We start from the raw sequence: 14,762 nt of genomic DNA, 5'->3' as shown, positions 1-14,762 counted from the left end.
TGAAGGCAGACGCTTAACCAACTGAGCCACCCAGCAAGTATAGCAACACCAGCATGAGAAAGACATGGTGATGAGGAATGAGGGTCTGGGTCATACCACCAGGCAAACCACCAAGACCTTAAGACTGATGGAGATCTGTAATTGTCAGTGGAAGAGGAAGATGATTATCTGCAGCTTTGAGACCAGCTGCAGTATTGAGGGTTGTAGTTTGTCCTAAGTTTCTCCTAGGAAGAGAGAGACCCATCAGACTCCTGGAAGAGCTGATCCCAGAACATAGTGAAATGGATGTGGGAGGCTCAAGGGGTGGACTGTGGTGGATACTGCAATACCTTTCCCAGAGCTCCCTTTAACAATTAAGGCCTTATTACTTCAGTTGTTAGGAATGCTGCCGTCAGAGAGTCCTTGGCTGCCAGCCTTCTTACAGGATTGCATTCACTGAGAGTTATCTTGTTTCAGATCACATCCCATTCTCAGGATGACCCACATCCAGTGACTCATTTATGCTGTGTACAAAGGCCTGGCCATCTTGCCTCTAACTGAGATAGTTTTGGAGTTTCATTCTGTCTTCATAATTCACTCTGAAATATGCTGAGGCATTCTGTCGATAGTGCACTAAAATTTGATTTCTCCCGTTTTTCATTTCTGCTGCTTTCCTCCCTTTCCTTCCATAAGTGTCGATCCCAGGAGCACTTCTCAATAAACGTTCTATACTCTAATCTTTGTCTCAGAATCTGCTTCCTGGAACATCCAATCTGTGACAATTCCTTAGACATGCTATATCTATCTGTCTGACTATCATATGTCTGTCTGTCTATCTAATCTATCCACCCTAAAATTAAGAGTAATACAGTTGTTTAATATTGTGAAATGTTCTTTAGCCTCTCTGTGCAACTGTTGCAAATACTGCACTAATTTTTTACCTCTGGAGCTGCAGACTGGGAAATAAAGACAGGCAAGAAAATGGGCACTACTGGGAAATGATAGTTTGTTAAACAAAAACCTATTGCATTCATGTATCTGAGAAGGCTTTGACAAGTTAGCTTGTTTTTTATCTTCCATAAGTGCTTCCACTGCTTGAATCTTCCCTGCCTTCTGAAATAATGTCTGTCTCTTGGGTCAGCAGTGGCACAATCCACAAATGGTCATGGCATTTGGATACAGTTGCCTTTTATTTAGAAGACAGAGGGAAACGATGTGGAGAAGCACGTTCCTGGAGACTGAACAGTACTAGTCAAAGTGCAGATGTTTGGGTTTATAAGTTGTACTGTGCCAACAAGGAGCACCAGATCCTGTGTGACACAGGCACCCATGTGTTATTTAATGTGTGTGTGTGTATGTGTGTGATATGCAGGACCCTTTAAAACATGGGATTTAAAGAGGACCCCTCATGCCCAATTCTAAGGGTAGGACTAAGGCTAGGATAGCAGTGGATGACATTTCTAGATAATTTGGAGAGTTAAGCAGCCTTATAAGCTAGTTCTGGGTTCCACTGTGGCCCCAGGTTCCAATTCTTAATCTAGTGTTGTAGCAGACTCACAGTCAGGGGTTGGATTAAGATTTTGGGTATAGTGGCCTTGCTGGGTCATGCAGGAGTTTAACACCACTTTTTGAAAATGAAAATGCAGTTCTTCTTCTCGGGCAAAAGGCCCATTTCTGGGAAACACATAAACTGATTGACCCTTAAAGCAGTGTAGTATAGGGGAGAGAGTGCAATCTGGAGTAGAGGATGAGGCAGCAAGGGTACTCCATTTCTCTTTCCATTTTATTTTTCAAACATGAAGGAGCAGATTTGAGAGGGAAAGGGAATGAATCTGGTTTAAACTATTTGATTTTGAGGTGCCTATGGGACTTTCAAGTGGGATGTTCAATGTTTATTTGAAAAGTGTGGATCTAGAGCTCAGAATCAAGGTCTGACTAAAAATATGTATTTTAGATGATAACTGAAACCAGCCAGGAAGGGAGTCAGGTAGCCCCAGCAAGGGGTACAGATCGAAAAACTGAGGACAGAAAGCTGAGAAAACTCAATACCTGTGGGACTTTGGCAGAAAGGAGTGCAGGGCTGCAGTGGAAGATGTGGTCTCTCATCAATATTTTACACGTATCTCTATATATTCTTTTTCTTCCCTTTTAAAAAATTGTGGCAAAGTACACAAAACATTTACCATCTTCACCATTTTTAAGTGTACGGTCCATTGACATTAAGCACATTCACAGTGTTGTGTAACCGTCAACCACCATCAATTTCCAGAACTCTTTCCATCTTTTCAAACTGAAATTCTGTATCCATTAAACACTAACTCCCTAATGATCCCCTCCTTCAGCCCTGGGCAACCGCCATTCTATCTTCTGTCTCTATGAATTTGACTACTCATGCATTTGACTACCTCATATAAGTGGAATCACACAATGCTTATCCTTTTGTGACAGGCTTATTTTATGTAGTGTAATGTCCTTGTATTAGTCTGCTTAAGCTGCTAGAGCAAAATACCACAGACTGGGTGGTTTAAAGAACAGAAACTTCCTTTCTAACAGTCCTGAAGGCTGATAAGTCCAAGATTAGGTGCTGAAATTTGGTTTCTGTGAGTTCTCTTCCTGGCTTGTAGATAGCCACCTTCTTGCTAAGACCTCACATGGCCTTTCCTTGGTGTGTGCACCTAAAGAGAGTGAGTGAACACTCTGGTACTTCTTCTTATAAGGACACTAATCCTATCAGATCAGGGACCCACTCTTTTTTTTTTTTTAAGAGTTTACTTATTTATCTGACAGAGAGAGAGAGAGCACAAGCAGGGAGAGCAGCAGAGGGAGAGGGAGAAGCAGACTCCCTGCTGAGCAAGGAGCCCAGGACCCTGGGATCATGACCTGAGCTGAAGACAGATGCCTAACTGATTGAGCAACCCAGGCGTCCCACAGGGACCCACTCTTATGACCTCATTTAACCTTAGTTACTTCCTTAGAGGCCCCGCCTCCATACACAGCCTATGTAAAATTCAACGGATGAATTTTGGCGAGACACGCACATTCTGTGCATAATAGTCCTCAAGTTTTCCGTGTTACATTATTTACACAGAATTGGAGTCCTATTCTATGTTTAGTTCCAGAACCTGGTTTTTTTAAAATGTAATTTTCATAGTTATTGCATACTGTAAAGCTTAGAGCAGCAACAAGAAAAATCCACTGGAAGTTTGCTTCATCCTTTCCCAGGCCAGGTTTCTGTTACTCAGAGACAATCACTTTGAAATCTTTTAACTCTTTCTTCTGACATCACCTTCATATTTCTAAATAACCTATTTGCACTTTTATTTCTTGATTTTTAATTTTTATACATCAGTTATGACTTCAGTTAAGGATTAAGTTATCTTATACCTCCCACTCCATATATAACCACACTTGTCCAACATTCTCCTAATATATGGTTGTTATATTGTGGTATTTCATTAAATCAATATTAAGTGTTTATGTCTATATAAATATTATTCAAAGCTGAATTATAAGAAGGAGTAACTGAGAACATAAAAGCCACCAGACAGTTTCGCTTCAAATCCTGGTTTTGTCACTTTAATAGCTGTGTGGTCTTAAGCAAATCTCTTAATCTCTCTCTGCCTCACTTTCCCTATATTTAGAATGAAAATAAAAATATCATTTTTTAAAAGATTTTTTATTTATTTCTTTTTGCCAGAGAGAGAGAGAGAGAGAGGACAAGCAGGGGGAGTGGCAGGCAGAGGGAGAAGCAGACGCCCCACTGAGCAGGGAACCCAATGTGAACTCGATTCCAGGACCCTGGGATCATGACCTGAGCCAAAGGCAGACACCCAGGAGACTGAGGCACCTAGGCACCCCAACAATATCTATTTTATAGGATTGCTGTGATAATTAAGTGATTAAGCACTCAACAGAACTTAGAAATTGGCATATATTACATATTATTGTTATTACTTGTATATATTTTTATTTCCCTTCAATTCTGTCTTTGCTTCATATATTTTGGGGCTTTGTCATTAGGTCTGTATACATTTATAATTTTCATAACTTCTTTGTAGTTTGACATTTTCATCATTATAAATGACCCGTCTTAGTCTTTAATAACAATGTGTGTCTTAGGGCCCAATTTTTCTGGTATTAATATTACCACTCCAAGTCCCTTTTGCTTACTGTTGCATGGTATAACTTTTTAATCCTTTGATTGTCAACCTATTTGTGTCTTTGATTCTGTATGTCTTTTGTAGGTAGCATAGATCACATTTAAAAAATCCATTCTGCAATCTCTGCTTTTAAATTGGAGTGTTTAGGGGGTGCTTGGCTGGCTCAGTCAGTGGAGCATGTGACTCTTCAGTGTGGGGTTATAAGTTGGAGCCCCACATTGGGTGTAGAGAGTACATAAAAATAAAATCTAAATAAATAAATAGGAGTGTTTAATACATTTATATTTAATGCAATCATTGATAAGGATAATTTATATCTGCTATTTTGCTCTTTGTTTTCTTTTACATTAACATTTTATTTTTAAATTTTAATTAATTAATTTAAATCAAATGAATTAACATATAGTGTATTATTAGTTCCAGAGGTAGAGTTCAGTGAATCATCAGTCTTATATAATACCCAGTGGTCATTACATCACTTGCCCTTCTTAATGTCCATCACCTAGTTACCCCATCTTCCAACCCTCCTCCCCTCCAGCAACCCTGTTTGTTTCCTATAATTAAGAGTCTCTTACAGTTTGCCTCCCTCTCTGATTTTGTATTGTTTTATTTTTCCCTCTCTTCCCCCATGATCCTCTGTTTTGTTTCTTAAATTCCACATATGAGTGAGATCAGATGATAACTTTCTTTCTCTGATTGACTTATTTCGCTTTGCTATTTGTTTTCTATATGACTTATGTTCTTTTGTTCCTCTGTTCCTCCAATGTTGTTTTCTTTTATGTCAAGTAGACATTTTATAGTGTACCATTTTCATTCCCTTGTCATTTCTTTTACTGTATTTTAAAATATATTCTCTTACTAGTTGTTCTGGGAATTACAATGAACAACTTAACTTAAAAAATCGAGTTCAGATCAATACCAATTTAATTTCAAATCTTTGCTCCTAATGGCTCCATTCCTACCCACTTCTTTGCATTATTATCATACATATCACATCTTTATACAATGTATGTATATCAACATAGATTTATTCATATTGCTTTATGAAGTTGTCTTTTAAATCAAATAGAAAAAAATAGAGCTACAACAAAATACACTTATACTGTCTTTTATGTTTTCTATATAGTTGTTGTATGTATTTTAATCCTTTGTTGAGAGCTGATTATTTAGGTAATATAGCAACCCTGTATACTGATGCTCCTCTCAGTGCTCATTTGTTTGTTTACTTGGTGGGACTAATTCTGTGAAGTTTGTTCCCCCCCACACACTCACTGTGTGCATCTCTGATGTTCCAGCCCAGACCTTTTCCCCTTGTTTTTATGTTTTAGCCTGGCTTCTTAGGTTTTGCCTGTGGGTTAGCATGTCACTTATTGGTCAAAGGTTGTGCTTAAGTTCCTTCTAGATATTTACCCTTTATCATTAGATATGTGTGTAGCTGCTCTCACATTTCAGTGAGTTTACATATTTTACTCCTCTCCCCTTTAGCCAGGGACTAGTAGCTTGGAAGCCTCTTCTCTGATTGTTCCTGAAAGGATATAGCCTTGGATATTCACACATTCTTTCAGACTGGCAAGGATGACTGTGGCTTTATTTTTAATCTTGGCTTTCTAGGATTAGTCCCTGGGTCAGAGTAGCTTATGATTTAGTCAGTGCTTGGTCAGAGGTTATGTTTAAGCTCTTTGTTCCAGTGAGGCTTTTTCCCTGTGTTTATGGGTCTCTGTGTGGCTTGGGGAATCCCTTCAAGCCTGTTTCATATCTTTCTCTAATTATCCTACGAGGATGAAGCTTAACATATACACACAGTCTTCCTGATCCCCACAATTTTTATGTGATCTTAACAGGGCTTTTATTGGTTGCCTCTTTCCCTGGTTCTCTCTAGGAAATTTGTGATTATTCTGACCTTTTTCTTATATTAAAGGTATTAGCCTCTCCACCAAGATCTCCACTGTTTTTTTTTTTTTTTAACAATCACTGTTAAAATGCATGGAATTTTCTACTACCTTTTCCAAATGATTTTTTAGGCAGAGCTGCAGCATTCCTCATCCTTGTGTCTCGCCTTTCTTCTTGGGAAGAACTCTTGTACCACTGCACGAGAGCTGAAAGCAGGCACCTGTTTTTACCTGAGTGACACTCCTGCTCTGTGAGATGGTGCTGGGAAGGGATAGAAGTTCCTGATCTTTCTGGCTTGCCCCTCCTAGAATAGGAAAATTACTTGAGGATATAATTGTTAAACAGTTCCCAGATGTTTTGAATGTCATAAATTTAGATTCAAGAAGGTCAATAAATCCCAAGCAGGATGAACTAAAAACAAAAAACAAAAAACAAAAAACCATTTCTAGACACATTTTATCAAACTACTAAAAACCAAATGTAAAGAAAAAAAACGTGAAGGAAGCTAGAGGAAAATAACACATTACTCGTAGGGGAACAGCAATTTGAAAGACTGTGGTTTTCTTATCGCAAACAATGAAGGTCAGAAAATAGGGGAATAACAACATTTTTGGAGTGTTTAAAGGAAAGAATTGCCAAACCATAGTAATGCTTCAAGAACAGAGATGTAATAAACATGTTCTCAGATGAAGGAAAACCAAGAGAATTTGTTGCCAACAGACATGTAAAAAAATGCTTATGGAAGGTCCCTAGCCGAAAGGGAAATGATACCAGGGGGAAATGTGGAATTCAGGAATGAAGGAGAACCAATAGAAATGGTCAACATCAGGGTAAATATAAAAAAAAAAACACTTCTGTTTTTTGAAAACAGTAATGACATTGTATTAGTTCCCTACTGCTGTTCTAACAAATTATTGAAAATTCAATGGCTTAAAACAGGACACATTATCTTATAGTTCTGGAGGTCAGAATTCTAAAATGGGTTGACAGACCTATGTTCCTTCTGGATGCTCTAGTGGAGAATCCATTTCCTTGCTTTTCCCACTGTCTGTTGGTTGCTTGCATTCCTTTGCCCATCACCCCATGTTACTCTGATGTATGATTCTGTCATCACATCGTATGTGACACTTCTGCCCCCCTTTATGGACTCTCATAAAAAATTTTTTTAAAAGAATCCTTGTGATTACATTAGACCCACCCTGTCAATGTAGTATAATCTCCCTAACTCAATATCCTTAATTGAGTCATATCTGCAAAGTCCCTTTTGCCAAATAAGGTAACTTAGTCATAGGTTCCAATATGTAGATATATTTGAAGAGACATTCTTTTTTTTTTTTAAAGATTTTATTTATTTATTTGACAGAGATCACAAGTAGACGGAGAGGCAGGCAGAGAGAGAGAGAGGGGGAAGCAGGCCTCTTGCTGAGCAGAGAGCCCGAGGTGGGACTCGATCCCAGGACCCCGAGACCATGACCCGAGCCGAAGGCAGCGGCTTAACCCACTGAGCCACCCAGGCGCCCCGAGACATTCTTTTTCCTACCACTACATCATCAAGGATCCACTAATTTTTAAAATAATTTAATGTGTTCTAGAGCATAGGAAAAGGTGGAAATCTACCCAATTAATTCTATAAGGCTTCATAAGGCTTATACTAAAACAAAGAGGACTAGAACTAAAAAAGTAAACCAGAGGTCAATCTAAATTATAAACACAAATGCAAAAGTCCAAAACAAAATATTATCAACTTAATGTAGCACTATAGAAAATAGAATAGCAATAATGATCCCTATTGTTTATGCTTGTTCTATTAGATTTGCTTCAGTGTTATGGAGGCTATGCATGGGCTGAATAACATGACTTGCACTCACCAAGGTTGATCTTGTGCTAACACTGCTAAGTGCCCCAACTGACAACAAAATAAGATTATGAAGAACCATTCAATACAATAAGACAGTATTTCCTGGGGGTACCAGTCAGCCCCATGGTGGTAGGATTGTTTTATGGGACACAGTTCATCATGGTTAGAACAGAAGTTTTTCCTTATAGAAATAAATATTCTACACACACATTTATCTTCTTTGCTCATGATGATTCTTCAGTGCCAGCATTCATTGACTTGCAGAATGCCTTAATCATCATCGGGTTATCCTAGATAACACTATTGTCTCTGACCAAGGAACACATTTAATGGTAGAAGTACAATAATGGAGTCATATCCAAAGAGTCACTAGTCTGTATTATTTACTCCATCATGCAGAGGCAGCTTGCCTGATAGAAAAGTAAATGAATTACTGAAAGCTTAGTTATAGGATCAGATGTTCCACGTTGAGAGTGCTATACTACAAGAATACAATGGCTGCTTTAAAACCGTGACAAGGGGTACCTGGGTGGCTCAGTGGGTTAAAGCCTCTGCCTTCAGCTCAGGTCGTGAAGCAGCCCCCCCCAAAATCAGGCTCTCTGCTCAGCAGGGAGCCTGCTTCCTCCTCTCTCTCTCTGCCCGCCTCTCTGCCTGCTTGTGATCTGTCTGTAAAATAAATAGATAAAATCTTTTAAAAAAATAATAAAACCAGTGACAAATATATGGTAGTATTTCCCTCATAGTGAGGATACACAAGTCTGGGAATGAAGGGGTGGAGGGGAGTGGCCCCTCTCACTATCACACCAATTAACCCAGTAGAAAAAAAAAAAAAATATATATATATATGTATATATATATATATATATTTGTCTCCACAACCTTGGGCTCAGCAGGTTTGGAGGTTCTATTTTTCCAAGGGATGAGTGTTCCCCACAGGGAATAAGGCCATGGTTCCACTAAATTGAAAACTGAAACTGCAACCTGGGCATTTTGGTCTCCTTATGCAATTGAACTGACAGGCGAGAAAGGGGTTACTGTACTGGCTGGAGTGTTTGAATCCCATTACCAAGGGGGAGTACAGTTGCTACTACACAATGAGAACAAAAGAAGTTTGCTTGGAACCCATTAGGGTACCTCTTAGTACTCATTTGCCCAATAGTCCTGGTCAATGGGAAAATGCTGAAATCCGATAAAGATAGGATTGAAGGTTAGGGTCACTACACCAGGGAAAGAACTATGAAAAGCTAAGGGGAATATGAAGTGGATTATTGACTTTGGCCTCATGACCAGCTACAGAGGGGAGCTGTGGCAGCTAGGTGTATCTTTGTTGATATATTTTTTTTCCTTCCTTTCTCTTATATATGAAAAATACTGGAGATGGTTGTTATAAATTAGGTTTCATGTGGAGAGTATGAATTAACATTACTCAGTGACAGTAGAGGCTGATGGGTCTTTTTGTCCCTTCCTCCCTGTTGGAGATGAGTTTTTTTTTTTTTTAATTGGAGTGAAGGGCAAGCATGGATGCTGAGTAGCTAAAGGAGTGGACTGTGTTGGTTATCCTTTGTTTTACCTCACCTCCTGATCAATTTCTTCCTCTTGGTTCTGTTCTATGCCCTGGGAGTCTGACTCTTATGGATAGTATTCCCTAGGCACCTTTTCTAGTTGGAGTCTCTTTGGATTTGGCCAATGGAATATACTTACAGAACTTCAGAGGAAAAGAGAAGATAATTTTTTTCTTCCCTGTTCCTTCACTGATTTGGGCTGCTTTTATTGGCAGTGACTGCCAATAAGGATACTGGCAATGACAGGCTAAAACTTCAGCTCCTGCAGAAGGTCTCTCTTCCTTGGCCCTGGTTTTCACCAAGAAGTCCCTCAGGCTTGAGGGACAAACACCAGAAGCATTCTTATATATATCAGGAAGAAGACAAGGATGCCAGTTTTTTCGCATTATTTAACACTGTTCTGGAGGTACTACTTAATGCAATTATCTGAGAAGGGAATGGGATATTAGTATTGGAAAGAAGGAGACAAGAGGATCATTACTGCAAACGAAACAAATCTAAGAGAATCAACTAAAAACTATTTGAAGCTTTAGGAATTCCATAAAGAGGCTGGCTATAAAATCAACTGTAAAAACCAACCACTTTCATATATAAAAACAATAAACAGAAAATGTAAGATAAAGAAAAAATTCAACTCACCATAGCCATGGAGAAAAGTAAGCTACTTAAGAATGCTCTTAACAGGGGCGCCTGGGTGGCTCAGTGGGTTAAAGCCTCTGCTTTCGGCTCAGGTCATGATCCCAGGGTCCTGGGATTGAGCCCCGCATCAGGCTCTCTGCTCAGCAGGGAGCCTGCTTCCCTCTCTCTCTCTGCCTGCCTCTCTGTCTACTTGTGATCTCTCTGTCAAATAAATAAATAAAATCTTAAAAAAAAAAAGAATGCTCTTAACAAAAAAATCTGCAGGACATACTCATTAATTCCCCAAGTGTTTATTGATAACCTATAGTGTGCCAGGCAATGCTCTAGGAGTCATTCTTTTTTTTTTTTTAATTTAGAAATGCTGCTGAGGAAAAAGAATGAAGACAACTAGAAAAAATTGGTTCTTATAGAGAAAGATATTATTTTTTCCTCAGTTTTACTGAGATATAATTGAATATAATGTTGTGTAAGTTTAAGGTATACAGTGTGATGATTTGATACACATATATATTGCAAAATGATTATCACATTTGAAGAAAATCTAGGCTTTCCTAAGCGGAACAGACAACCCCCAAAATGTAAAGACATAATTGATAAGTTTTGTATCATAAAGATTTAAAAATTCTATATTGCAGAAGTCCAAAAAATTATAAACTGTGAATATATTTATAACACTTATAATAGTCAAAGAGCTCATAGTCAAATAGTCTAATAGTCAAAGATTTACAGAAAATTCTTATATATTAATAAGAAAAAGATGAAAATCTTAATGGAAAAATACGGAAAGGCAATTCATAGAAAGATACAAATGGTTAACAAACCTATGAGAAGATGCTTAATCTCACATATAATTAAAGAAATTGGAAAATTTTGGAGCAGAACATGGAATATATATATATCAAAATTTAAGAGGTGAAAGTTGGCAACATGGGTATAATTAAAAATGAACATCTACTTTGACCCAGTCAATCCACTTCTAGGAATTTATCATAAGAAAATAATGTCACAATTGTCAAAATATATATGTATGAAGGTTCCCATTTTAGCATTTTTGTAATAGACCAAGATTGGGAAGAGGCTAAATATCAATCATTAATAGACTGGTAAAATTTTGGTAAATCCACACTGCAGACTGTTATTGTATCTGATAAAATAATGTACACAATATATTAGGTGAACAAATAGTTTGCATTCTATGACCCCAGATTATTTTTAAAAGCTATATGTGTATATACACCCATACAATGTACCTACTTACATTTATATGTGTGTGTGTGTGTGTGTGTGTGTGTGTATATATATATATATATATATATATATATATAGTTGGTGATGATATCTATTAAAAAAAACAACAAAACCTGGAGAGTCAATTGAAAAGTTAACAGTGATTTTCCCAGGATTTATCCTAGGATTGAGGTATATGGGTTATCACGGTGGTTATCAGAAAGGTGGAGAATTTGAACATTCTTATCTCCAGCTCCCATCCTTTCCTAGTTAATACTTGCTTTCCTTCAGTTCGGTTCAAACTTTCACTCCCTTTCCCCCCACAAGGAAGTCTTTTTTGATTCCCAGACTCTGCCACTTCTTTTATTATATTAGTATGTTCCATTCATTCACAATATTTTTTCGGCTTGTATGCATGTGTGATTATTTCATGAAGGTCTTCTTTCCAGAATCAGTGTCTGTTTTTGTTCACCAACATATTCACAATAAGCACAGGATTTATGACAATTCTCCCTGGTCTCCTCTCCCTCCCAATATTATGATGTGGACAACTGAATTTTTCTCAGTCTTATATAAGGGGTTATGAAAATGCAGCTTTTATTTATTTGAGCGGGGAGGAAGAGGGCATGAGCAGGGGGAGAGGCGGAGGGATAAGAAGACTTCCCGCTGAGCAGGGAGCCCAATGTGGGAGGTCTGGATTCCAGGGCCCTGAGATCATGACCTCAGCTGAGGTCAGATGCTTAACTGACTGAGCCAACCAGGCACCCTAAAAGTGCAGCTTTTAGACATCACCCCACTCACACAAAAACAGAAGGAGAACACATCAGAAACAAACAGCAAACTCACACTAAATGGTGAAATAGTAGGAGTTATTCCCATTTACTTCAGGAACAAGGTGGGGAGGCCCTCAATCACCATTATTCAACATCTTTCTGGAGGTTCTAGTCAATGCAGTACATCCAGAAAATGAAAGAATAAGAGATATAAATATTGGAAGAGAGGAAATTTTAAAAAATCATTTGAAGAGGATTATGTATGCATACCTAGAAAAACCAAATGTTTCAACCGAAAAACTATCAGAAATACTAAGAAAGGGCACTAAAAATAAATATATCATGATTATTTTTCCTTAGGTAGGCAATAACCTGGTAGAAAATATAATCATAAAGGGAATTTCATCCTTCAAAACAACAAAACAATAAAATACTTGGGAATAAACTTAGCAAGTAATGAGTATAACCTACTTGAAGAAGCATAAAATTTGTTGAAGATCATAAAAGTCAACATGGATAGACACAGTTTTTAAAGATGTTCTCAAAGTGCAGATTCATTGCACTTAATGTCACTAAATGTCAACCATTTCATTCTCTGTATTGTTGTTCAACTTGGAACTTGACACATGCATCCATATACTTATTGCATTTGCATGAGGAAAGGTGGAAATTGTTAAAAGTCGGTGGTGGTGGAACAGGAATTGTAGGGCACGTTCACATTCTACCTTATACATTTCTGCATTTTTTGCACATTTTTTAAAAAAATAAGAAATGTGCATAATGAGAGAGAGAGGCAGAGAGAGAGAGAGAGAAAGGAAGAGATTGATTTCTACACAGGGGGATATATCTTTTTTCCTAGGCAAGTAGTTTATTATATTTTTAAAGTCATAGATGTCCACGAGAATCTGATTAAAGCCATGAGCCCTCTTTCCACGAAATGAACATGTGTATGTGCATAACCTTGTGTTCAATTTCAGGTACAGCACAGAGGTGGTCAGTTGAGAAACCCCACTCTAGGTTAATAGGTATGGTCAGTGGGGAGACTCCCTGCGGTCCCGGCACACATTTGGCTGAGGGGACAACAAAGTGGGTGTGGGCTGCAGACAGTGACCCTGCAGCAAGACCAGGTTCTCCCTGGGTGCCCTGTGGCAAGGAGGCCAGAGGTAAGAGGCCCAGCTGGCTGCACCCCTCCAGCCAGGTGGTAGCAGCAGTGTTAAGAAGCCCTGTTAACTAAGGCACCAGGAGAGAGGGCAGAGCAGGCCGATCTGGGTGCGTCTGCCAGCCAGCAATCACTTCTTCTCCATGGGAAGCCACAGCTGCAGGGCTCTGTGGGAGCAGCAGTCCCTCCTAGGCATCCCTGAGTTACACCTGTGGGAATTTGGGGGAGGGAGGGAGAAAGGGAAGAAGCCAAAGACAGTTACTCAAGTTGGTCCCCTGAGTAAAGGTGGTATTTACCACCTTGGTCACCAGTCCCTGTGTACTTTTAGAGCCAGAGATAGAGTCAAGTGGCTGAATGCAGGGAATGAAGGCTCAGGAATAGGAGAGGAGGTAGAGGGTCAGCAACCTCCTTCCTCCCTTTTTGACAGAGCTGAGAGATCAGACCATTTCTACATTCCCCACACCCTCAGTTGCCTCCTCCTTAGTGGACTGGAATCTAATCCAGGAGCAGGTGTTCAAAACAGCCATCAAATCACAACAGATTCCTTCAGCATTCCACCAAGACTTTGGGACATTAAATACATGTCTTTCTTTAATCAAACAAGACAGAATTGTATTGCTTTTGTTTTATCAAAGTGTAAGTTGATCCTAAAGTAGAAAAAGTAGTGATCATTTACATTAACTGGCCAAAATTAGACGACTAAAGATTAGATCTCTTTGTGGACTAATTCATAGATCGTATGAAAAAAATTGTTTTCAATTTTAAAATGGATTAGTATATTTTGAAAGCTGCCATTTGGTTATACCCAGTAAAACATTTTTCTTGTATTATAAATAAATAAAATGTAATTAATGAGGTCTTTTGGGTTTTCGCTCCCACTTAAATTCTCCACTCAAATGAAAATAGCATCATTTAATTTTCTCAATATAAAAGTAACACTTTACTGATTTTTAAAAATGAACAGGAAAGTTTAAGAAAGTAAGACACTCCCACTACGTATATTCTTTTCTGAGATCTTTCCACCCATTGCACATAGGAGTGCAGGGAAAATGCTGGCTCTTGGGGCATCTGGGTGGCTCAGTGGGTTAAGCCTCTGCCTTCAGCTCAGGTCATGATCTCAGGGTCCTGGGATCTAGCCCCGCATCAGGCTCTCTTCTCGGCAGGGAGCCTGCTCCCCTTCCTCTTTCTTCCTCTGCCTACTTGTGGTCTCTATCAAATAAATAAATAAAAACTTAAAAGAAAATGCTGGCTCTTCACGGCTGGGGGTGGGGGAAAGTGAGAGAAGGGGAGAAGCAATTGGACAGGGAATAGAGAAGGGAGAAAAAAACTGTTCCTCAAAGAGGAAGAAAAGACCAATGGACAAGGGAACAGATGCACTTTCTCCGTGTTAACCAGAGAAAGGCAAATTCCAGCCACAAGGAGAAGCTCTCCTCAGCCTCTGATTGGCGAAAGAAAATGAGTGCAGGACCTGATGTAGCCGGGAAGGAAAGGGGTGGGCCGGCTCTTGCCGCACTG

The sequence above is a fragment of the Lontra canadensis genome, unplaced genomic scaffold (assembly GCF_010015895.1).
Source record: "Lontra canadensis isolate GAN:19392208 unplaced genomic scaffold, GSC_riverotter_1.0 scaffold77, whole genome shotgun sequence".
NCBI classification, from domain to species: Eukaryota; Metazoa; Chordata; class Mammalia; order Carnivora; family Mustelidae; genus Lontra; species Lontra canadensis.
This window is presented reverse-complemented; position numbering follows the sequence as displayed.